Raw genomic sequence first — 26,454 nt, 5'->3', positions numbered from 1 at the left:
ATGAAAATTAATAAAATATAATTATAGAAAAAAAAGCATGACTTTGCTTAAGCATTTTTCTGCATTTGTGATTATTTAACCACATGCAATTTACATGTACACATCTCATACTCCACAATAGGCAATAAGTCTTGGTCATATTTTGACTAACTATAATCAAAGTATTGAAAATTAAGAAGCTAAGAAATTATTATGATTTATAGTAGGATAATGATCAAATATCAACTGTTTCTGCTCCATCTGTAATTCCTGAGATTACATGCTAATAGTTAAGCAACTGTTGCTCTATTTATTGCTCCTGGGAAACAGTACAAAGAATATTGAGTGTATAAAATGCTATTTAATAAAAAAGAAAGATGTTACTTTCATTGTGCTTCATGTTTAGATAAAAAATGTATTATTGTAAAGGAATGAATACATATTCTGAAAAAACAAAGTTATTAAATGAAACATATAAAGCAACCAAAATTTAAAATGTCTTAATACTCTAAGAGTGAAAACTGAATCCACAGAGTTGGAAAAATATTTGGCAATGACACACATCTGACAAAGGACTCATCCCATCCCTGAAAGGTATTGAGAAGTTCAACATCTTAACAAATAAAAGACAACTCTAATACAAGGTAGGCATAGAACATTAATAGACACTTCAACAAAGGATACATTTAGATGGCAGGCAAGCACATGAAGAAATGCTCAAAAACTTTCACTAGAGAGAGATGTAAACAAAACCAACAATGAGATACCATCTCATGCCAGCAAAAATAAGACGTAAAGCCACAAATATCAGCAAGGACATGCAGAGGTTGGAAATCTCACACACCCATTGGTGGGAATGTAAAATGATGCAACCACTACAGAAAGAAGTTTAATATTATTTGATTTAACAATCTCACAACTAGGTATATAGCTGGAAAAAATATGATCTGTAACATGAACTGACATCCACTCAAGTTTATTGCAAAACTATTGCAAAGAGTTGGAAATAATCCAAGTATCATCAAGTGGACTAATGACTAAAGAAAGGGTAGTACATTCACACAATGGGGTATTATGCTTCTCTAAAAAATGATGGTTTTTTGCAATCACTTGTTATGCATCAAAGAGATGGACAATGACTAAGGAGGATAGAAAGAGAACTGATGCCTTTGAGCTATGGTGCTGGAGAAGAGTATTGAGGTTACCATGGACTGCTAGGAAAACAGATTCATCCTGGAAAGGGTTAAACTAGGCTGCTCCTTGGCGGCAAGGATTCTGAGGCTCCGTCTAACATACTTTGGACATGTTGTAAGGAGGGATCAGTCCTTTGAGAGGGAAATCATGCTTGGGAGGGTGGAGGGACGGCACAGGAGGGGAAGGCCCTCTCTGAGGTGGATTGATTCAGTGACTGGGGTAATCGGGATGGGAGTGTCAGAGGCAGTGCGATTGGCACAGGACAGAGCAGGGTTTAAGGCTGTTGTACATGGGGTTGTTATGAGTAGCAAGTGATTCGATAGCACATAACAACAACAAAAAATGACAAATTTGTGAAATAGTGCACAACGTGGGTGAAACTAAAAAAAAATGTGCTGAGTAAGTAAATTAAAAAAGAACAATTATGGTATCAGAGTCAAAAGTTAAAATCACTGCTGGGTCGCCAGAATCGACTCAGAGGGGACCATCCAGCAGACTTCTGGGGCTTTAAATTGCTCAGGAGGATACTGCTCATCTGTCTGCTGTGGAGAAGCTGGTGAAGTGCAACATCCAGAGAAGCACTTTTGGGTTAGCAGTGCAGCTCCCCACAGACTACATCGTGAGAACTCAATTACGGTCAGAAAGGAGTTACACATAACATAAATCTCAGATGGATATCAGAGATAAAAGGTGAAGGAGAGGAGAGAAATAAAGAGGTTTCCACAGATATAGGGAGCTTAGGTGGTCTAGCAGGTAAGGAATTGTACTGTCAGCTCAGAGACAGGTAGTTTGATTCCACAAACTGTTCCATGGAAGAAAGATGAGTAACATCTTCTGAAAATCTGCCAGAATGTCAGGTAAGACTCAGTTCTGACTCCACAGAACATAATAAAGATAATAGAATCTGTCTTGGAGGGCTAAAAGGAATGTGAAGGGAAGAAGGTAACAAAAATGGATTTTAAATACAGGAAACTTGATTTTGAAAATTTTAATTTTATTTAGGTCATTATTTCAGATTTCCCTTTCAACAACATTGGTTTTTTGTTTTCTCACCAAACAACAGCATACCTTTAGTGCTTAAGTTCTGAAGCTCTGAATTCAGATTGCTAGATTAGATTCTGCCAGCCTAGTAGTTTAGAGGAGGTATTTAAACTCTATGATTCAATTTCCTTCTAATTAACACTGAGTGGTATTTCATCTATGCTGAAGATAAAATATGCTAATTCATGCAAAATTCTTAGATCAGTGACTGAGCATACAGTAAGTACTCAATAAAATTAATCAGTCTTTAATTATATCTCAAAAAATAAGTAAATCATCAGGGTGAGGGACAACGCTTTTGGATTTTAACTTGAAGCAGTTGAATTGAATTTGAGTCATGTTTTTGAGTCATAGTCGATTGGACAGCACTTAACAGTTATTCTTTTCAGGTGTCATTGAGTTTGCTCCTAGCTTGTATACAACAGAAAGAAGCCCCAGCCAATTCTCATCCTCATGCTGTCCAGTGTGCTAAAGCTCACTCTTCCAGTCATTGTATCAAGCCATCCCACTGAATATTGTCTTCTCTTTTCCTCATTCTCTACTTTTCTAAACATGATGTCCTTTTCCAGGTATTGGTAAATTGTTCAATGCATTTTAATTCACCTCATTGCCACAAGTCAGAACCAGCACATAGCTGACTCTTTACTGGGTTTTGAGACTCTAAATCCCATAAGAGGAGACCAGCCTCATCTAAGGAGCTGCTAGTGGATTTGAATCACCAGAAAAGTACAAACTTTGGGCTAGCAGCTAAACGTCCTATGGATTACGGTACAGGAGTCACCTTATCAACTCACAGTGACCCTATATAACAGTGTACAATGGTCCCTAATGGTTTCCATATGATTTTCACTAAAGCAGATTGTCACATCTTTTCTCCACAACTTAACTGGTGGGTATGAACTGTTTAACTTTTGGTTAGCAGTAATGCTTGACTCTTGCTGAAAGTGAGTAAACATTAAATACTTGCTGCAGAACATCAAGGACTACAACCTCGGTATTACATTTCAACATCAAGGAAACAAAGATCCTCACCATAGGAGGACCAACAGCCAGCATCAAGATAGATGGAGAAAAGATTGACGCTGTCGATGATTTCATCTTGGTTGGATCAACAATCAACACCCACTGTACCAGGAGTCAAGAAACCAGGAGGCAACATTGCATTCAGTAAGTCAGCTATCAGAGAACTTTACAAAATACCAAACATCAATGATGTCAGCTTGAAGACTAAGGTGTGTCTGAGTCCGGCCATGATCTTCTCAATCACCTGCTAAACATCAGAGAGCTGGACGATGAATGAGGATGACAAAAGAATTGATATGGGGGGGGGGTGATTGTTGTGGTGGTGCTGGAGAAGAGTACTGAATATCCTATGGACTGCCAAAAGAATGAACAAATATGTCTTGGAGAAAGTGCAGCCAGGGTGCTTCCAGAAGGTGAAGATGGCATAGCTTTATCTATCATACTTTGGACATGCAGCTAAGTGAGGCAGTTCTTTGGAAAGGGGTATCATGCTTGGGAAAATGTAGGATCAGTAAAGGAGAGGAAGACCTCAACAAGCTGTGTTGACACAGTGACTTCAACAATAGGCACTAGTGTGTCAGAGATGATAAAAATGACACAGGATAGGACAAGGTCAAGTCTGTCATTCGTTAAGTTCACTATGAGTCTTACTCCGCTTGGTGGACTCTAATAACAAAAGTGCTTGATTAGTGTGCACCACCAGTGCCTTTGCCTTTTTCCTTTTGATTGCTGTCGTGTACCTTCAAGTTGGAACAGACCCACAGCTGACCATCCAGCAGGTTTTCAGAGGCAGTAATTGCATGGGAGAAGACTGCCCATCTTCCTTATGCAGAGCAAATGATGAATTTGCACTATATACTTTTGGATTGATGGCACAATTCCTTACCACTAAACCACTAGAACTCCCTTTCCTTTGGATTAGAAAGCACAATTTCAGCAAAGCATATGTACTTGACATTGTGTTTGGTATAATTCTAAAGAGCTTTTAAGTTATTAGTGACCAGTTGCTCTGTGTTAATTCCAATTCATAGAGATCCTATTTGTGACAGAATAGAATAATGTCCCTCAGGGTTTTCAAGATCTTTTGGAAGCAGATTTCAAGACTTTAATAGGTATACAAAAATATAAGCTGGGTTTAGAAGAGGCCGTGCGTGGCACTAGAGACATTATTGCCAATGTCAGATGAATCAGAAAAATGTCTATCTGTGTTTCATTGACTATGCAAAGGCATTTGACTGTGAAAATCACAACAAATGTGGCTAATTTTGAGGAAAATGGGAATCCAGGAACACTTGATTGTGCTTATACAAAACCTATACTTGGACCAGGAAGCAGTCCTTAGAACAGAGCAAGGAAACACTGCATGGTTCAGAATCAAGAAAGGAGTGCATCAGGAATGCATCCTGTCCCCATATCTTTTCAATTTGTTTGCAGAACAGATCATTCTGGAAGCAGGACTTTATGAGGAGTGTGGCACCAAGACTGGAGGAAGACTCATCAACAATCTATGATATGCAGGTGACAGAACCCTGCTTGCTGAAACTGAAGAAGACCTGAAGCACCTGCTGCAGAAGGTCAACACCTGTAGTCTTCAATATGGATTGAAGCTCACCATCAAGTAGACAGACTCTCACCACTGGGCCAACTGTAGCACCATGACACTTGGAGAAGAAATTGAGGTTGTTAACAGTTACAGCTTGTTCGGATCCACAAGCAACACTATTAACACCAACTGAAAAGCAACAATGTCAGTCTAAAGACAAAGATGTGCCTAATCTAGGCCATGGCCTTCTCAATTACTTGTTATGCTTCAGAGAGCTGGACAATGACTAAGGATGACAGAAGAAGGATAGATGCCTTTGGGTTGTGGTGCTGGAGAAGAGTGTCAAACATACCATGGACTACCAAGAAAACAAATTGGTTTGTCTGAAAGAGGGTGAAACCAAGTCTTCCTTGAAGGCTAGGATTTTGAAGTTCCACCTCACATATTTTGGACATGTGGCTAGGAGAGACCAATCCTTGTAGAATGGCATCATGCTCAGAAGGGTGGAGGGACAGTGGAGAAGAGGAAGACCCCAGATGAGATGGATTGATACAGTATCTGAGGCAATGGGAGTTGGTGTGTCGGAATTAGTGAAACTGGCTCAGTACAGGAAACGGGTCAGAATTGCTGTATATAGGGTCACTATACATCTCAGGCAACTCAATGGAACATAAAAATATACTATATTGTTTATGTGGGTTTTTTATGTGGTTTTTTTAAAAAATATATTTGTTTAAGGCTCTTGTTTAGAGTCAACAAGACTTTAGGGAGGGCCTTCATATTTACACATCTGTTGTTATCATATTTGGAGGAACATTCTGTCAGTATGCTGAACTGAGATAACCTGGGTTTGCTGTGATGCTGAACCTTGTGCCATTGTGGTGTCAAATGCCATAATGGTTACCTATAGCAGACAGTGTTTATTGGAGCTCTCAGTTTAAGACAGATTTGGAAGCAGGAGTGGTATCCATTTCCTAAACAACATGCCTCTGGAAACTGTATAAACTTTCATAAATGACGATAGTTATAGAAAGGCTTCAGGCCTTTTGTTCATACAGTTGCTATGAGTTGTGCTCAACTTGACAGCAATCAACAACAAGAACAACAATGGGTATACCTGAACCAACAGCATTTTAGTTAGTAGTTGAGCACTTAATTATTTGCCCCACCTTGGAATTTAATAAATAACATCGTATAAGCTTTTTAGTATCTAACTCTCTTTTTTTTTTCATTTCTGTTTCACAACTTCTTTAAAAGCTTCAATTTAACTAATTTAAAATTCTTTCCTTTTAATGTTTATGAAACATGATGCCTACTGGTCAAACAGTTGGCTTTTCACTAGTCATTATTTAGATTCCACCAGAGGTCCCGAAAGACATACTAATATTAAAATAATTGTACTCATACAAGATAAATATGATATTTATTATGGCATCTTCTATATAGGCCACTCCATTCAAGTTTTAAGTGAAATGTAAAATCTTCAAAGTAAAAAAAACAAACCCCAACTATGAATATTTCATGACAGATTCAGGCTATTAAATCACACTTAGAGAATTCTGAAATCCACAGCCAGATAGAGGTAATAACACTTGGCATCAGATTGTCAAAAGATCCACCTGATAAGGAAAAAATAACCCCATTTTATTTAAGCAGGGGGTCAATGTTCAGCAAGCTTTCCCTCCCTGGAAGGGTAATGATTTCAATGCAATTACCCCTCAGTTGTCAGAATCAAAAGGTCAAATTCGACCATTTGCTATTTTTAAATGCACTTACTTAGCCGATGTAACAGCTAGCCTAAAATCTGTGATAACCACTCAACTGATTTTTGGATGCCATTGGGCAATAGGGGATCATGTGCAACTGGGAAGTGTAAGTTAACCTGTGAAAGGGATATTCAGTAATCAGTGTAGGGGTTGGTAAGAGGGTTGGTATATCAACATTTATAAACTTTAGTTCTTTCTAGTTAATGATAAAGTAAGCTAATCTTATTTTAAATTTTCCAGAAATTTATTTCAAGGGGATGAAGGAGAGTGGGGCTTCTTTTGTTGGTTGGAGTTGGTTTAATTCAGGGTTATGCAGCGTACAATAGGATCAAACACTGTCCAATGCTGCACTCTCCTCACAATAGCTCTACATTTAAACTCATTTTCGCTAAATTACTTTTAACTTTAAACAAAGAAAATAATTTTTTTCTTCTTGTTTTATCTTCTTGTTTTTCTTCTTGTTTTATCTCCTATCTGAAACTCTCCAAGGTACTGAAGAGCAATGATATCAGTCTGGAGACTAAGGGGCACCTGATACAGGCCATGGTCTTTGCAATCACTTGCTATGTGTCAGAGAGCTGGACGACTAGGGAGGATAGAAGGAAAATTGATGCCTTTGAGCTTTGGTGCTGGAGAAGAGTATTGAATAGACCATGGACTGCTAAGTAAATAAATAGGTTTGACCTGTTGTTGTTGTTGTTAGGTGCCGTTGAGTCATTTGCGACTCATAGCGACCCTATGTACAACAGCCCTAAACCCTGCTCTATCCTGTGCCAATCTCACTACTGCCTCTGACACACCCATCCCGATTACCCCAGTCACTGAATCAATCCACCTCATAGAGGGTCTTCCCCTCCTGCGCTGTCTCTCCACTCTCCCAAGCTCCCTTCATCCTCTCCAGGATCAATCTGTTTGTTTTCTTGGCAGTCCATGGTACATTCAATACTCTTTCTCCAGCACCACAGCTCAAAGGCATCATAGAGGGTTAAACCAGGCTGCTCCTTGGAATCAAAGATTCTAAAGCTTCATCTGACATATTGTGGATATGTTGAAAGGAGGAAACAGTCCTTGGAGAAGTATGTCATGCTTGGGAGGATGGAAGGATCTCGCAGGAGAGGAAGATTCTCTATGAGGTGTATTGATTTAGTGACTAGGGTGATCAGGATAAGTGTGTCAGAGAAAGTGAGATTGGCACATGATAGAGCAGGGTTTAGGGCTGTTGTACATAGGGTCACTATGAGTCACAGGCAACTTGACAGCACATAACAAAGATAACATCTTAAACCTCAAGCATATTGCTGCATCATGCTTCCAGAAAATTTATCATAGTTGTTGTTAGGTGCCATCAAGTCAAGTACAACTCATAGCGACCCTATGAACAAAAGATCTGAACTTAATCCTGTCCTGTGCCATCCTCTCACTTCTTGACACCCAAGAGCCCATTGCCGCAGTCACCATGTCAGTCCACCTGGTTGAGGTGGATGCTTTGCTGCCCCTCATCCTTTCCAATATCATGTCCCCCTCCAAGGAATAACAATATGTCCCCTAGCAATATGTTCAAAGCATATGAGGCAAAGCCTCATCATTCTTGCCTCCAAATAGCACTCTGGCTGCACCGTCTCCAAGTCATATCTATTCATTTGTTCAGTGCTCTTCTCCAAAACCACAGCTAAAAGGCATTCATTCTTTTTCTGTCATCCTTATTCATTGTTCAGGTCTCAGATGCATAACTAGTAATCAGAAGGACTATGGCCTTAGCTCTCAAACTGACATCACTACTTCTCAATAATTTGGAAAGGTCCCTAACTTCAGATTTTCCCAGTGCAAAAAAATGTATCTCATTTCCTGATTGCTCATACCAAGGGTATTAATTATGGATCCAAGCAAGATAAAGTTGATAGCTTCAATTTCTTCTCTATCCATTATGACACTGCCTATTGGTCCAGTAGTAAGAATCTTTGTTTTCTTAATATTGAGACATAATTCATACTGAATACTGCATTCCTTGATCTTCTGCAACAAGTGCTTCAAGTCCTCCTCACTTTAAACAACAAAGTTGTGTCATCTGCATAACACAGGTTTTTGATATGTCTCCCTCCAATCCTGATGCTACATTCCACTTCATAGGGTCCAGTTTCTCAGATAATTTGCTCTACATATAAATTGAACAGATATGGAGATAGAATCCAACCCTGACACACCCCCTACCCAATTACAAACCATGCAGTGGTCCCTGCTTTATTCATACAACAGCCTCCTGATCTATGTATAGGTTCCACATAAGCACAATCAAGTCCTCTGGGATTCCCATTCTTCTCAATGTCAGCCACAACTTGTCATGACCCACACAATCAAACACCTCTGCATAGTCAGTAAAACACAAATAGACATTGTTCTGGTATTCCTTAGTTTCAGCCAGGACCCATCTGACATCAGCAATGATATCCCTGGTGCCATGGCCTCTTCTAAACCCTACTTGAACTTCTGGCAATTCCCTACCTATGTACTTGTTCCATCCGTTTTTTTTGAATGATCTTTAGCAGTATTTTACTTGCATGTGAGACCAATGATATTGTTCTTTAATTTTACTTTAGTATCTATAAAGAAATTCACTCTCTTTCACAAGATACTTGTTATTAGCAGTTCAAATCCAGGAGCTGCTCAGCAGGAGAATAAAAGTGCAGTCTCCAACAATAATCTGCTCCCCAGTGAATACTGCCTCCAAAAAAGTGCACGAGACTAAACGATGGGTTGGTTATGACCTGAGGGTTCACAACACCATACTATACTTAGGCTAATGAGTTGAATCTAGTTTTTACAATCAATGTTTGCAGGGTCTCTTCACTTAAAGATTTACAGTACAATTAAGTATTCAACCGAGACACAACTACCTGACCTGAACTTTTACTTTACTATAACTGAAGCATTCTGTTTGTTTGCAGTGAGCAAAGGATGCTGAATTTGTTTTCTTTGTTGTTGTTGTTATGTGCCATCAAGTCACTTGTGACTCACAGTGACCCTATGTACAAGAGCCCTAAACGCCTTTCTATCCTGTGCCAAGCTCGCCACTCCAGTCACAGAATCAATTCATCTCACAGAAGGTCTTCCTCTCCTGCGCCGCCCCTCCACTTTCCCAAATATGATGGCCCTCTCCAAGGACCAGTTCCTCCTTGCAACATGCCCAAAGTATGTCAGATGAAGCTTCAGAATCCTTGACTCCCAGGAGCATTCTAGCTTCACCCTTTCCAGGACAAACCTTTTTGTTCTCCTAGCAGTCTATAGTATAGCCAACACTCTTCTCCAGCACCACAGCTCAAAGGCATCAATTCTCTTTCTATCATCCCTATTCACTGTCCAACTCTCTGTATAGCACGTAATTGTGAAGACTATAGCCCAGATCAAGCGCACCTTAGCTTGATGTCATTGCTCTTAAGTAATCTCAAGAGGTCCCTCATAGCTGACTTTACTGAAATATAATCCACATTAGATAATCATGTTTTTCAATATTCTTCTTTATGTGTCTACTTATTGGTCATTTCTTCCATTAACACTCTTTTTAGTCTTAGAGGAAAAGAAAATGATTGACAAAAATAAATGTTTTCCATACTATTTGAAGGAACAGTATTCCAGATAGATTTTTTTATTTTTTAAAATCTATTTTTCCTACTGTATTATTCTTATTAGATGAATTTTGTAGTAAATTTACCTCTTTTTTTCATAGCTGGAGTTGTTAGCCAATGTCATCATTCCAATATTTATTAGACCAGGCTATCTCATAAATCTAACCATTATGTGTTCTGCCACAAAGTGAAATGCCTCTTCCTAGTTTAGTCTGTGACAACTATTCCTAAAAATTACAGTATAGACTTACTCTGAGAAAGAAAAAATTTCATGGGAAGAGGTTACTCAGTATGGTTTACATACCTGGTACAAAAAAGATCCATGGTTGCATTTGTGTGTGCACGCATACATGTGTGTACAAACACACATACACTGGAGATGAATTATTTTGCCTAATAGTTTTAATACACAGAAAAAAATTTGATGTGAAGCAAGAAATTGAATCTATTGTCCATTACTGGACTATCTACATGTGCTTTGGAAACCTGGCCTGTACCTCTATATGAGTATGAAAATAATGCATGGAAGAAATAAGGGCATAAGCTCAACAATAACATGGCTACCATCTAGAAAAATCCATCCGGACCTGATTGTTCTTTTTATTATGTGAACACTAAAACTCATAGAGACCCTATGACTATGGCTCTGAACTCTGTCCTATAATAAGTCAATCTCACTGTCTCTGGCACACCTGTTCCCATTGTTACAGTCACTATGTCAATCCATCTCATCTAGGATCTTCCTCTCCTGCATTAACCCTTTCTTGACCTTTCCAAGCACGACGTTCTTCTTCAAGGATAGGTCCCTCTAGATCACATACCCTAAGTATGTGAGTCAGAGTTCCAAAATATTTATCTCCAAGGAGCAACCTGGTTTCACCCTCTCCAGAAGGCATCGATTCTTTTTATGTCATTCTTAGCCATGGCCCAGCTCTCAGATGCATATTAAGGAATTGAGAAGACCATAGCCTGGATCAGGTGCGCCTCAGTCTCTAGACTATTATCATTGCTTTGTAGCACTCTGCAGGGGGTTCCTGATAGTAGATTTTCCCAGCACAACCCACCTTTTGATTTCCTTACTGTTGGTCCTAACAGTATTCACTGGGGATTCAAGCAAGATGAAAATGTTAACAACCTCAATCTCCTCTTCATTTATCATGCTGTTGCCAATTAGCCTGCTGGTGAGAATCTTCGTTTTCTTGCTGTTGAGATGCAATCCATATTGAAGACTGCAGTCCTAGACTTTCCGCAGCAAACAATTCAGTTTCTCCTGGGTTTCAGTGAGTAAAGTTGTGCCTTTTAAATAATGCAGGTTGTTTATGAGGCTACCTCCAATCTTGATGCCACAATATTCTTCATAAATTCCAGCCTTCTGAATGATCTATTTTTACATATGGATTGAAAAGGTATGGACAAAGGACACATTCCTGACACACTTCTTGATTTTGAACCATGCAGTATTTTCTTGCTCTGTTCATATGACTGCTTCCTGGTCTAAGTATAGGTTTTACATGAGCACAATCAAGTGTTCTGGCATTCCCATTCTTCTCAAGGTAAGTCACAGTTTGTTGTGTTCCACACAGTCAAATGCCTCACAGTTAATAAAGTACAAATATACATTCTTCTGGTACTCTCTGCCTTCAGCCAAGATCCTTCTGACATTGGCAATGATATTCCAAGTGGCACAGCCCCTTCTTAATCCAGTTTGTATTTCTGCCAGGTCTCTGTCAATTTTTGGATAATCTTCAGTAAAATTTGTTTGCATGTGATATTAGAGATATTGTTTAATAATGCTACACTTTGTTGAATCACTTTTTTGGGAGGAATGGAAAATAATAAATGGAATCTCTTTCAGTCACTTGGCCAGGTAGCAGTCATTAAAATTTTTGCTACAACCTGGTGAGCATGTCTAGAGCTGCATATATTGTTTGTAATGTGTTAATTGGTATTCTATCAATTCCTTGGAACTTATTTTTTGCCAAATCCTTCAGAGAAGCTTTAACTTCCTTCTTCATCCCAGTGCAATACATCTTCTTATTTCCCAGTTGCTGGTACGAAGAACATTGATTGTGGGTCCAAGTAAGATGAAGTCACTGACAATTTCAAAACTTTTCTTCATTTATCATGATTTTGACTATCAATCCAGTGGTGAAAATTTTTATTTTCTTGAGAGTGAAGTGCAATCCACCTTGAAGGCTGTATTCTTTGATCTTCTTCAGCAAACACTTTTAAGTCATAAGTTGTTGATATTTTTAAACGAAATTTTTATTTTATACTGGATTACCTACAAAGTTTGTATACATTGTTTTTCACACCAGCCATTTCCCATTTCCTTTACCCACTCCTCCCTTCACTCATCAAATTGTGTGACCTCATGTTTACAGCTCCCCAGTCCCCCACTCATCTCCACCCCTCTGCTCCCTCCCCTCCCCCCTTGGATCCTCATACATGTTTTACTAGTTATCTATTTATACAATAATGGTCTTATACAGTATTTGTCCTTCTGAGACTGAGTTAGTTCACCTAGCATAATGCTCTCCATTCCCTTCCAAGTTAGTTTTTTTTTTTTTTTTTTTTTTAAATCATTGCTCCTCTACCTAACTTGGGAGGGACTGCAGAGCATTAGGCTGAGTGGATTTAATCCCATAAGGACAAATAATGTATAAAATTCTTATTGTAGAATAAGTATGAGGACTTATTTAATGAGCACTATTTGACGGGTGGGAGTTATGAAAGAAATGGGAAAGATCCTGTGTGAAAAGCAATATAGTCAAACTTTGTAAATAAACCAGGATAAAATAAAAAAAAAAATTCATTGCTCCTGCATGCTGCATAGTAATACCATCATGTGAATGTACCATAATTTCTCAATCCATTCAATTGTGGTTTGACATTTGGGTTGTTTCCATGTTCTTATGATGATTAATAACACTGCTATGAACATTAGTGTGAAAAAATCTTTATTTGTGCCTCAGTTCTAGTTTTCTTGTGGTTTATTCCAAGTAGTGGAATAACTGAGTCACATAGAATTTTGAGGAAGTGCCAAACTGCCTTCCAGAGTGGTTACGTCATTTGACAATCCTACCAACAATATAGAAGAATTCCTATCTCACCACATCCTCTCCAACCTTTATTACTTGCTGTCCTGTTAAATTTTGCCATTGCTACTGGAGTGAGATGGTATCCCATTGTGGTTTTGATTTGCATCTCTCATATTGCCAGTGCTTTGGAGCATTTCTTCATGTATCTATTAGCCATCTGACTATCTTCCTCTGTGAAATTTCTTTCCACATCTTTTGCTGATTTTGTAATTATCAGTCTTTTTCTTGTGGAGGCCCTAGTCTTCCTCTAATCTTAATGCCACATTCTTCATAGTACCAAGGTTCTTGAATAATTTCCTCAGAATATAAATTGAGGAGCTCTAGAGAAAAAAAATACAACCCTGACATGCACCTTTAAAAAATTTTAAACCATATAATTAGCTCTGGTGGCCTGCTGGTAAGAAGCTGCACTGCAATCCCATGTTGCTAGGAGGGCTGTTCCTTGGAGAGGGACATGATGCTGGGAAGGGTGGAAGGTTGATGAAAGAGAGGAAGATCCTTAACCAGGTGGATTGACATGGTGACTACTGCAATAGACTCCTGGGTGTCAGGAAGTGTAAGTATAGCGTAACAGGACTAGGTTCAGATCTTTTGTTCACAGGGTTGCTATGAGTCATAACTGACTTGACAGCACCTAACAACAACAATAGTGTTAAAATCTTTACCCTTTCTGCATACTTTAGTTCATTTTATAGCTCAGTTTTCCAGAAAAAAAAAAACCAACCCAATAATATAGAGAGTATAAACTGTGGTATTAAACTAATTTATTTGTAATAAAAATAACTTCTGAGTGGTAAATTGCATCTGGACTGAACGAACCATAAATATGGTGTAATAAGAATAAAGAGCTTGTGGGTGCATGTCTTGGTTCTGATAATTAATCATGTCCCATGTGTAATATATACTACCCAGGTTATCAATGTTTCTATTCCATATAGAGTACCTCCTGATCTTGAAGGTATTTGAGTTTACAGGTTCTGGTTGTTGTTCGTCTACGGAAGAGATTCTATGGCATAACTTTAGATTGGAGACAATTTTAGAGGAACACTTTCTCACATCTCAACCATATAGGGAGAAATTTTTTAGAAAAAAATCTTTTTACTCTATCTTTTATAAATTTATTCACCTTATCAAATGAATTAATTATATTGTACATCCAAATCAATGAGTTTTAGATTGTTGTTATGTCCTGTCGAGTCACCTGTGACTCATAACAACCCTATGTAGAGCAACTCTGAAGCTTGCCCTGTCCTGAGCCAATCTCATTGACTCCAACACCCCCCCCCCAATTGCCTTAGTTACTGTATCAATTCATCTGATCCAGGGTCTTCCTCTCCTGCACTGTCCGTCCATCCTTCAAAGCATGATGTTCTTTTCCAAGGATTGGTTCCTCCTGGCCACATGGCCAAAATATGAGATGGAACTTCAAAATCCTAGCCTCCAAGGATAAACTTGGTTTCACCCTCTCCAAGACAGACTCTTGTTTTCTTGGTGGTCCATGGTATGTTCAAGACTCTTCTCCAGCAACACAACTCAATGGCATGAATTTTTCTTCTGCCAACTTTAGTTATTGCCCAGCTTGCTGATGCATCCCAAGTAATTGTGAAGACCTTGGTCTGTATCAAGCTCACTTTAGTCTCTAGACTGACACTGTTGCTTCTCAGTACTCTGCAAATGTCCCTGACAGCAGATTTACCTAATGCAATTTGTCTTTTGATTTCCTAACTGCTTGTGTCAAGAGTGTGATTTTTAGATTAGAATGGAAAGAAACAGTATGAAATATCTCACTAAGAAACTTTAACCACAGTATATTTCAAAATTTTTAAAAATTATTTTGGCAATCTCAGTTGAATTGTTATTTTCAATAAAATTTTCATTCTCAAAATTTCCAATATAGATCCAGACTAAATTATTGAAACATATTTTAATTCCCACAAACCAAACCAAAAGCAGTTGCCATGCAGCTGAATCTGACTTATGACAACTCATTGTGTGCTAGAATACAGCTGTGCTCTATAGTGACTTTTCTGACTTGTTTTTCAGAACTAAATAGCAGAGCACTTCTTCTAAGATATTTTTACGCATTATACATTGGCAATAATTCAGATCCCCTTAGTAGCTGATCCTCCAGTGGGCTTTTAGAGGTTGTCAATCACACAAGAGATTACTCATCTTTCTTACAATGGAGCAGTTGGTAGAGTAAAACCATCTGCCTTATATTTGACAGTGCAGTTTCTTACCTAATTAGCCACCAGATTCCACCTAAAGTAACTCTAGGTGAACATAAATTACTAAGTTTCAGTTAGTAGTCAAGTGTCCATTTGCACTTCCTAGATGGTTAACTTTTCCAAGCACACAGTAAAATTTTAATAATAGGTGTAAGGCTACGGAGAGAGTTCAGATGGCCTAATAGGTAAGAAATTGCTAACACAAAGCACGGTGATTTTAACTCACCAGCTGCTTCTGTGTGATTTATAGACTTCTGAAAACTTGCTGGAGGGTCAGATATGGGTCGTTTCCAACTCACACAATAACAGCAAGGCTAGATATGCTGACTTCAGCAAAACTACATTGAGTAAATCCAGTTTACTATGACTTATGAAGCAGAGTTTTAAAGGAAAGCTCTAACCAGAGTGATATTTTTCTGTGTAAAGAACAAGTTTGCTTCATAGTAAGGGAGGGGAAAAGCAGACCCATCCATTCTTTCAGTTGATTTACTATGACTGCTTTGGAAATTCACTCTGTTTTAAAAAACTATAAGCCAATTATCTTAAAAATAGAATTCAAATTACCAAAGAAAATATTTCTGTCCAATATAATGTAGTTCAATGTGCATAAACTCCATTTTAATAAATAAATTTGTTCAGGATGCAAATCAAACTAGAGTGCTAATGAATAACTTTTTAGAAAACCCTGAATAATAAAATTCAAATACAGTTTAAATTGCAATTTACATAATATATTATTTTCTATTCTGATAAATTTCCTCATAGTAACTTGCATTTCACTTGGAAAGAATATTATTGGATTGAATTGTGCTCCCCCAAAGTGAGCATTGTATTCTGACCTCTAGCCCTACAGTTATAATTCCATTGGGAATGGGTTGTTTAGGTTATATTAACGACAACAGATTATGGCATAGTGTGTTGTGAGTCAGTATCTTTCAGATATAAAAGGTATTAAAAATCAAGTGGAAACGCAGAGATGGGGGATAATAAAGGTCATGATCCATGAAGATCATCAAAGAGCAAAGAAACAAAAACCTTCCTCAAGAACTGACAGAGTGGGAAAGCCTTCCTACAGCCAGTGCCCTGATTTCAGACGTTTAGAATCCTTAGCTGTGTTTACAAATAAATTTGTTTGTTAAAGCCATCACTAAATACTTACGAGATTCCTGTTGTAGCAGGGCTAGGTAACTAAGACATTAACGGTTCCATATAACCAGAATGATTACCCCGAAACATTTCACTAAGCTCTACAGCCCACTAAAACTTAAAGCATGAGAAAAAATGCAAATCTGAAATTGAAGCAACTAAAATGGGAGATAAATGACTGGATGCCATAGAATTAAAAAGGAGAAGATACTTGGAAAGGATGAAAATAACCAGGAATGTAGGCAGGTTGTTCAACTCTGTTACTCTGGAGAGAGAAAAAGAATGACGTTCTTTCTTCCAAGCAAGAAAACTCTGGTTAGAGCCAAGAAAGCCATTAAGTTGCCCAAGGCTTTGGGCCATCTGTATTCTCTCCTGGACTCTGAGAACAAAGACACTTGGCCTACTCCGGCTCCACCACCAGTTTGGTCCAAGAGCTTTTTGCCACTTTACTGGAATGGGAAAATTAAGATTGCAGTTAGTAGTCATCAGTGTGGGGTTTGATGACAATGTACAAAATGCATTTCTTAGGCAGCTGCTTGGAGCCCTCAGGAACATGACCCTCATCTGGAATAATGACTTTTAGTTATGGCTTCACAGGACATTACACTAGGCACAATCTGTTAATAATTGAGGTTATAGCAGCACTCAGTATATAAAAGCAATTTAGGTAATTCTTGTTAGTTGTGGTTGCTGATGTTGTTAATGCCTCTGGGTCAACTAGGACTCCTAACAACCCTATGAACAATAGTTATTGCCTTTCCCTATCTTGCACCATCTTCACAGTCCCTGACATGCTACAGTCCATTGTTACAGTCACTGTGTCAATCTATCTTGTTGAAGGTCTTCCTCTCTTCTATAACCCTCCACCTTTCCCAGCATGATGTCTTCTTCCAAGGACTGGCCCCTCTTGACAACATGCCCAAAGTATGTGAGATGAAGCTTCACCATCTTTGTTTCTATGGAGAACTATGAATTGCACTTGTTTGTTCTCTTGGCTGAACGTGGAATATTTAAGCTCCAATACCACAAGTAAGGCACTAATTCATCTTATGTCATCCTTATCCAATTTTCAGATGCATAGGAAACAATTGAAAACAACATAGCTTTAATCAGGCACAGTTTAGTCTTTAAAACTTACATCATTGTTCTTTAGCACATTGGAATGAACCTTGACAGCACATTGGCCCAATGCAACATATCTTCTGATTTCTTGAATACTGTCCATTGGTGTTGATTGGGGATCTATGTAAAATGAATTTGTTATAATTTCAATCTTTTCCCCATCTATAATGTTGCTTATTGGTTCCAGGGTGAGAACTTTTGTTTTCTTAATGTTCAGATGCAATTCATATTGAAAGTTAAAGTTATGATCGGGACTAATGGAAGAGAGGAAGACCCTAAGTTAAATGAAATGACAACAATGACTGGCATAAAGGGTTTAAGCACAGCAGACATTGTGATAACTGTGCAAAATTGGACAAGGGTCACTATAAGTAAGAGTACACTCAGTGGTACCAAAAAACAACAGCATTATTATTGGAAACAAAAAAAATCAAGGTCAACTAATTCATTAGACTTTTTTCATCCACCAGTTATTGACATGTTAATAATGCTAAGTATGACAAGATTTGGAGCGAGGAAAAACATACAATTTGATAGCAGAACATGAGTATGAAAAAGTAATGGAAGGATTTAGATCAGCCGTTGTTTTCCAAATGCTATAATGTCATTGAATTGGTTGTGAAAATTGTTAAAATGCAGGTTCTGATTCTATAGGCTGGGCTTGGGCCTGAGATTCTTCATTTTTAGCAAACTCTCAAGTGATCTCTATGCTTTATCTCAGGAGACACACTTCAACCAGCAAGAAATTAGATAATATAAGCAACATCTAGATACAAAGGCTTTAAGAGTACTTGGCAGTGTGGATAGTGTAAGAGGAGGGCAAGAAAGAAAGCAATGCTTATTCTCATCCATTCAATATTCCTATATTATATTAAAAAAATAAGACCAGACTGAAACTGTCTGGTAAACATCAAATTTGATCACAACAGCTTTCTTAGGGAGCCCTGGCAGCCTAGTTCAAGTGGAGTTTCACTACTAACCCTAAGGCTGCACCACTCTGGTTGTTTAAATCCAACACTCAGTAAATACAACATTAAACCAATGAAGAAAAAAAAATAATCTGTATCTATGTCTCCATAAGGAAAACTGTTACTTAGTAATAAATTTCCACCTTATAGAATTATTTTTTTCTTATAGAATTATTTAACCAATAGTAAACCTTTGTTAATTTTCATTAAATCTTACCATTTTCTATACAAATTATATTTTAAACCTGATTTTTAAATCAGAAATATGGTAGGTTCGAGGTAATTTTGTGAGTTGTTAGGTAAGTAAATTACAAGCTACTGTAAAAGGACACTTAAATGTGGAGGATATTTTTCTATTAACCTTCAGAGTAACTTAGGTTTGACATAACATCATTAGGTAGTGACTAGAGTAGAGATTAGAAGAAAGAAGAGACCATGAGCTAGAATTCCATACCACTAAAGTTCAGCGAAATATATATGGCAGCAAAAGCAATATTTTCAAAGGACTGAAGAAATATGATGACCCAAAGTGTGAAAGTCAATAGTCTGGGACATGAGTGTATAAACTAAATGGCAGCTACACTTACAGACATGATAGGTTACTTTCACAATGTATTGCATACAGTTTAATGACACAAAGAACTAGGAAACGGATGTGAATATTATCTAGTAGTTCTATTATTGCCACATAGAAAAGAGCTAATGCTGAAGCCCTGAGACTATTCACACGGGTTCTTGGATAACATCTGGCAACACGGATTTTAGGAAGATTTTCATCATTCCTTAAGTGATAAGAGTGATTGACTGTGCCTAAACTATTTGACCAAAAGGAACTCTGGTGGCATCATGTATAATATTTTGTGCTGAAAACCCAAAAGTTGTCAGTCAAATCCACCAGTTACTCTGTAGAAAAAGGGTAGTCTCCTTTTATAAAGATTTACACCCTTAACAACCCAATGGAGAATTGCTGTGAGTAGCAATTTATTCAATGGCAGTGAGTTTGAAATAATTTGAATCAAGTGGTTGGTATTAAGTATCAGCCTTCATTCTGAGTGTCTGGATTTGAACCACTGGAGACAAATGTCCTTTTGGTTATCGGTGCAGTATGCTATGGAACATACCACCGAAGCTCCAACATTAGCCTGCATTGGTGTATCATCACTGACTTCCTTGCTTTAACTTCCCCTTATTATCACTTTAAGCTTTTCTTCAAAGTCCAGTGAGGAAAATCTTAATAAAATGGGATACTTACAGTTACCTCCCTACGGAAAATAATTACAGTTATATAGGATAGGAAGTGACTAAGTTTGTATGACTATGTTAAGTGGATAAAAAGTAAAGAATAATACAGCTCCATACACCTGCATTGTTATATACTCATTTCCACAAATACTGGCATCCTTTCAGTGACAGAAATAAGGACAAAAGCAGTAAAATTAGAACATATGAGCCCTTTCAAGCTGCTATATTATCCGAATTTCTGTACTCCAAACGTCCTTAACTAGCTCTTTAACTAAATGGAATGTGGAAGACAATGCTAACTTTATCCCATGGAAACAATAACCCAACACGAACTACATTTTAATGAGGAAGAATGCAATAAAATGCAGTCTATAAAACAATGCAATAAATAAAGGCTTAACTTCCAAGTTACAAGAAGCAATGTAGGCAGAGGCTAGGTTAATACCTCTGTAAGTCTTGACCAGAGTCCCAAAATGATTGTTGTGCCCAGTAAATTGAGTTACCTGTCCTGAAAATGGCACTTCTGTCTTTACTGCTGTTTGCCACTTTCAGAAATAACTGTTTATGAAGAGTGGAAAGAAGGCTGTTTGATGGTTCTAGTGTCGACTAGCAAGTTGAATGACAGTTTTATGGAGATTTACAGGCTTCTCTTTGCTCTTAGGTTAAAATCTCAAAATACCAGGGCCTATATCATCTGACTATACAGAAATTCACTAGTCTCATCATTCATTACTCATTGATCACTATACTCTAGACTCACCAGCTGCATTTCACCAGCAGTATCATGTTGCTGCCTCCCTTCATGCTTTTACTGAAGTTACTCCTGTTGCCTAGAAAGTTGTCTCACACTCAGCCATCTCCTAATTCTTCCTTCAGAAATTAACTAAACAACAGTGAGCTTTTATTTTAATTCCTCATATTCTAATTTCCTTATACATAAAGTATTAAGCTACACATATCTGAAACGAAAAATACAATAATCATGGGCATAAGTACATTAAACTACTGTCTAAATTGTTATAGTAATTCTCCTTTAAAGAATAAAATGTAGAGGGCTGTCATTTATAAGGTAAAAACTTGCCCAACTTGCAGAAAAGAAACAATCCTTTATTACACATATTACAAAAATGGAAAAGAATTAATTGCATAACATATAAATATATTTCTTAATGTCTCAGATGCTTGAACTTTGTAAAGCCTGCCAAGCTAATAAAACTGGATGCACTAATATGAATGTCGAGATAGCACAACAATACTTTAACTCTCACAGTCCATTTAACGTGAGCTATGATGCTTTGAGTACAGAAGGCCAATTAAAGATGAAGAGAGAGGAAGTATTTTTCCAGCCTTATAAATTAGGACAAATCTGGTACACTCTGCTGCAACTAGGTGTCTGAAGCTTATCTAAATTATCCACTCTACTGGGAAACTTTATAAAAGAAATGCTATTTTTCAGATGCAATTCACAGAAAAACTGTATCAGAAGACTCAGTTTTTCCTCAACCATAATTCTGCCCTTTAACAGTCTTTCAAACAGCCTTTTTGCTCACTGTAGCAGATAATCCAGAAACGGTGACAAACTGCGTTCAGGAGCATCAGCCATGGTTTGCAAATTTACCAAAAGGGGGTTAGTCACAGTAAGATGGAATGATGTAAAATACTGTATGTAAGTCCTTTCCTCTGCCTGTTCTTATACTCTTGCTGCTTCTGTTAGAATTGACAGAAGGAGGTGTAGAGTGTGAGGCATGATTGGTATCAAGGAGACATTTGCTATGTATGTTGTGGATGGGAACAGTTTTCCTTTGTCAATTTAGTGAAAGTAACACCAGGCTGCCCCTATACCACTGTCACTGTCTTTTCATGCATGAAAAGAACTGATTTAAAAATAATATTCCAAAGAAATAAATCACTTAAAATTCAAAGAACTACTAGGTGGGTAAGATAGATTTTAATCTCTTTTAATAAAATACAAAAAGTTTAACTCCTTACATTATTATTCAGCTGTATCCTTGACCCATCATGGTGCTCTTCTCAAGAATCAGAGCACAGCTGGATAAACGCCCATAAAATGTAAAAGATAGGTCTTGAAAAAACTCTTAGTGGAATAGCTACTAACAAACAAAAGCCAGATTTGCAGCTTCTTTGATGTTATTAAATTAAATAAACAACAACAAATAGGTTTCGTTTATTAGACCGGGTAGTAAATTATTAATTTAATCAGGTTCAGGGTAAGTGGTGTCACTAAGGTCAGTGGCCCCATCCCAGACTGTATACAGAATCCTTAGTAATGTTTAGAATTATTTTTAATAAAAAACAAATATATGACTAATGTTGTTGTTGTTGTTATGCGCCGTCGAGTCGCTTGCGACTCATAGCGACCCTATTTACAACAGCCCTAAACTCCACTCTGTCCTGTGCCAATCGCACTGTCTCTAACACTCCCATCCCAAGTATCCCAGTCACTGAATCAATCCACCTCATAGAGGGCCTTCCCCTCCTGCGCTGTCCCTCCACCCTCCCAAGCATGATGTCCCTCTCCAAGGACCGGTCTCTCCTCACAACATGTCCAAAGTATGTTAGACGGAGCCTCAGAATCCTTGCCTCCAAGGAGCCACCCGGTTTAACCCTTTCCAGGACAAATCTGTTTGTTTTCCTAGCAGTCCATGGTATTCTCAATACTCTTCTCCAGCACCACAGCTCAAAGGCATCAATTCTCCTTCTATCCTCCTTGGTCATTGTCTAATAGTGTTGAAAAAAAATCTGTTTAAAGGTTCTATTTCTTGGGTTATATGTGACTTTGTGGTAAGGAGCTGCACTGTCAATCTGAAGACACATGGTTCAAATCCACCAGCTGCTCCATAGGAGAAAGGTGGGAAATCTCATCCTGTGTGATTTACTGATTCTGAAAACTTGCTAGAGGGTCAGCTGTGTGTCAGTTCTAACTCAATAGAATATAACAATAACAAGAAAAAAATGATTTTGTAAAATGTTTCTGTATTGAATCAAAGTATCAGTTACAACATTTTTTTCTGACTGGAAGCCTTATTTTTCCTCCTTCTTTAGATTTAATTATTACAACATTATCAAAAAGTATTATTGATATAGGCTCACAAATGCCAATTATCACAATATTGTAGTTAAAAGACTGAAACATTAGACAAGATCAGCACCTATAAAAACATGACAATAACAAAAGACAAATAGGATGGGTAGACAATATTATGAGATTGAAAACATCTTTAACTGGTTAATAATGAGAACTCTGACTAGAGCACTTGGTAGTGGTTTTTGTTAGATGGAATTGAGTTGATTATGACTCGTAGCGACCCACGTACAACTGAACAAAACACTGCCCCGTCCTGTACCATCTTCACAACTGCTGCTGTATCTGATCACAATGTCACAGTCACCATGTCAAGCAATCAAATTGAGGGTCTTTCCTCTTCCTTTTATTTAAACTCTATTTTCAACAAGCAAGATGTTTTTTTCTAGGGATTGGTGCCTTGTGATAACAATCTAAACCAGATAGTGTCCCTTGCTCAGTTCACACAACAGTCTTTTGGTCCAAGCATAAATATTGCATGAGCACAACTATGTGTTCTAGGGTTCCCCTTTTCCTCAGTGTTAGTCATAATTTATTAGGACCCACTAATAAATGACTTTGCATAGGCAAGAAATCATAAGAAGACATTCTTTTGGTATTCTTTACTTTCAGCCAAGATCCATTTGACATAAGCAATGATATTCCTGGTGCCACACCTCTTCTAAATCCTGCTTGAACTCTTTGCTGGTCCCTATCTATGTAGTATTCTAACCATTTTTTAATGATTTTCAGCAGTATTTTCCTTGCATCTGATATTAATGATAATGTTTGATAGTGTCCACATTCTTTTGGATCACCTTTCTCGAGAATGGGAACAAATATGGATCTCACCCAGTTGACCAGACAGCTGTCCTCCAAGTTTCCTGGAATCAATCCAGGGTATGTCAATCCATTTTGGGGATCTTATCTTTTGCCAGTGTATTCAGTGCAGCTTTAACTTATTTCTTCATTACCTTTGGTTCCAGCTTTTATAGTACTTACTGAAATGTTTCTGTGTCAATCAGTTATATTTGGTACAGTGACTCTGTGATTTCCTTTCATCTTCTTTTGATGCTTCCTGGATAATTCAAATATTGTCCATATCATCTTTCAATATTGCAACTTGAGTCTTGATATTTTTTAAGATCTCCCAATTTGAAAAATTCAGAGTGAATTTGTCTCCTTTTATACTCTAATTTCACCTATCTGCACATTCCGTCATAATACTTGGCTTTGGCTTCTTGAGCTACCCTTTGAAATCCTCTATACCTAGACCAAGAGGCTGTTGAGCGAATGGAACAAGGGAACACTACATAGTTTAAAATGAAGAAAGGAGTTTGTCAGGGTTGTGGCCTCTCTCCACACCCATTCAATCTGTGTGCTGAGAAAATTATTCATGAAGCTCAAATCTGTGAAAAAGAATGTGGCATCAAGATTGGAGGAAGACTCATCAATAACCTGCATTGTGCAGATGATACAACTTTGCTTGCTGAAAGTGAAAAGCACTTTAAACACTTGTTGCAGAAGATCAAAGAATACAGTCTTCAATATGGATCAAGAAAATAAAAATTCTTACCACTGGAACTATGGGTTACATCCTGATAGATGACCAAAAGATTGAAATTTTCAATTACTTCATTTTACTTAGCTCCACAGTCAATACACTTAGCAGTCAGGAAATCAGGAGACATATTATACTGAAAAAGTCTGCGGTTAGGTAACTCTCCAAATTACTGAGTAATGATGTCAGGTTGAGGACAAAGGTGCATCTGATATAGACCATGCTTTTTTTCAACAATTTACTATGCATCTGAGATCTGGGCAATGACAAAGGATGACAGAAGAATTATTGATACCTCTGAGTTGTAGTGTTGGAGAAGAGTACTGAATATCCCATGGACTATCAAAAGAACAAACATAGTGCTTCTTGGAGGCAAAGATGATAAAGCTTCCTCTCACATAATATGGGCATGTTGATAAGAGAGGAGGGGCTATTCCATGGAGGAGATAACATGCTTTGGAAGGTGGAGGTTCATTGCAAGAGAAGATTCTCAACCATGTGGATTGACACAGTGACTGTAACAGTGGGCTCTAGTGTGTCAGGAAATGTGATGATGATACAGGATAGGACAGGCCACAAATATATTATTCATAGGGTTACTATGAGTGATACTCAACTCCATAGCACATAACACTAATAACAATAACATGCCAAAAACATATGAAGTGAACCCTCTTCATCCTTACCTTCAAAGAATAGCTCACGATACTTACTCTAATGCAGTTTTGTTCCTTTGGAAGACTATGGTATAATCAATACACTTCACCCACACATCAATTCTTCATTCTTTATTCATTTTTCACTTTGCATATGCATATGAGGTAACTAATAACATCATGTTGTTGTTGTTATGTGCCATTGAGGTGGCTATGACTCGTAGGGACCCTATGCACAATAGCTCTGAACCCTGATCTATCCTGAGCCAATCTCACTGTCTCTAACACACCTACCCTCATTTCCCCAGTTATTGTGTCAACCCATCTCACACTGAGTTTTCCTCTCCTGTGTGGTCCTGCAACCCAAGCATGACATCCTTCTCCAAAGACTGGTCCTTCCTGGCTACGTGTGCAAAGTATGTGAGACAGAGTCTCAAAATCCTTCCCTACTGGGAGAAGCTTGGTTTCAGTCTTCCCTGGCTAAACATTCTTGTTAGTTTTCTTGGCAGCCCATGATATGTTCAATATCCTTCTCCAGCACCACAACTTGAAAGCATCAATTATTCTCCTTTCATCCTTGGTCACTGTACAGCTCATGATGTATAGCAAATAATTGTAAAGCCCATGGCATGGATTGGGCAAACCTTAGTCTCTAGACTGACATCCTTGCTCATTAGCACTCTGGAGAGTTCCCTGACAGCAGAATTCACTAATACAATTAATCTTTTGATTGCCTCACTGCTAGTATCAAGAGTGTTGATTGTGAAATGGAGCAAGCTTAAACTGTTGACAATCTCAATCTCTTTTTCATCTATCATGATGCATCTATCAGTTGTATTAGAAAGTTCAAAAAGCAAGTAGGAATTGCTTCAACATTGTAGGTTTCAGCATTGTAGGTATATGACTAACTCATGTAATAAGCTGAATTTACAAATAAATACTTTTGTTGGTAAAACTACAAGGATATATATGTTTAATTTTTTATTGTGAGTTAAGTGAAACTTCACAAAACCAATTAATTTTCCATTCAGTTATTCACACATTTTGTTTCACAACATTAATTAATATCCCCTCTGACGAGCTGAAGTTGGGCACCTCACAGGACAGCCAGCAGACCCCGCAGACCCACCCTGTTTTCTCAGGTAATCGGAGACGCCAAAAGCCCGCGACATCCGTTCCGGC

Source organism: Elephantulus edwardii, unplaced genomic scaffold (genome assembly GCF_000299155.1).
Source record: "Elephantulus edwardii isolate Elephantulus edwardi_28Jun2011 unplaced genomic scaffold, EleEdw1.0 scaffold00179, whole genome shotgun sequence".
In the NCBI taxonomy this organism is placed as follows: domain Eukaryota; kingdom Metazoa; phylum Chordata; class Mammalia; order Macroscelidea; family Macroscelididae; genus Elephantulus; species Elephantulus edwardii.
The sequence above is the reverse complement of the archived record's forward strand: the minus strand, read 5'-3'. Positions refer to the sequence as shown.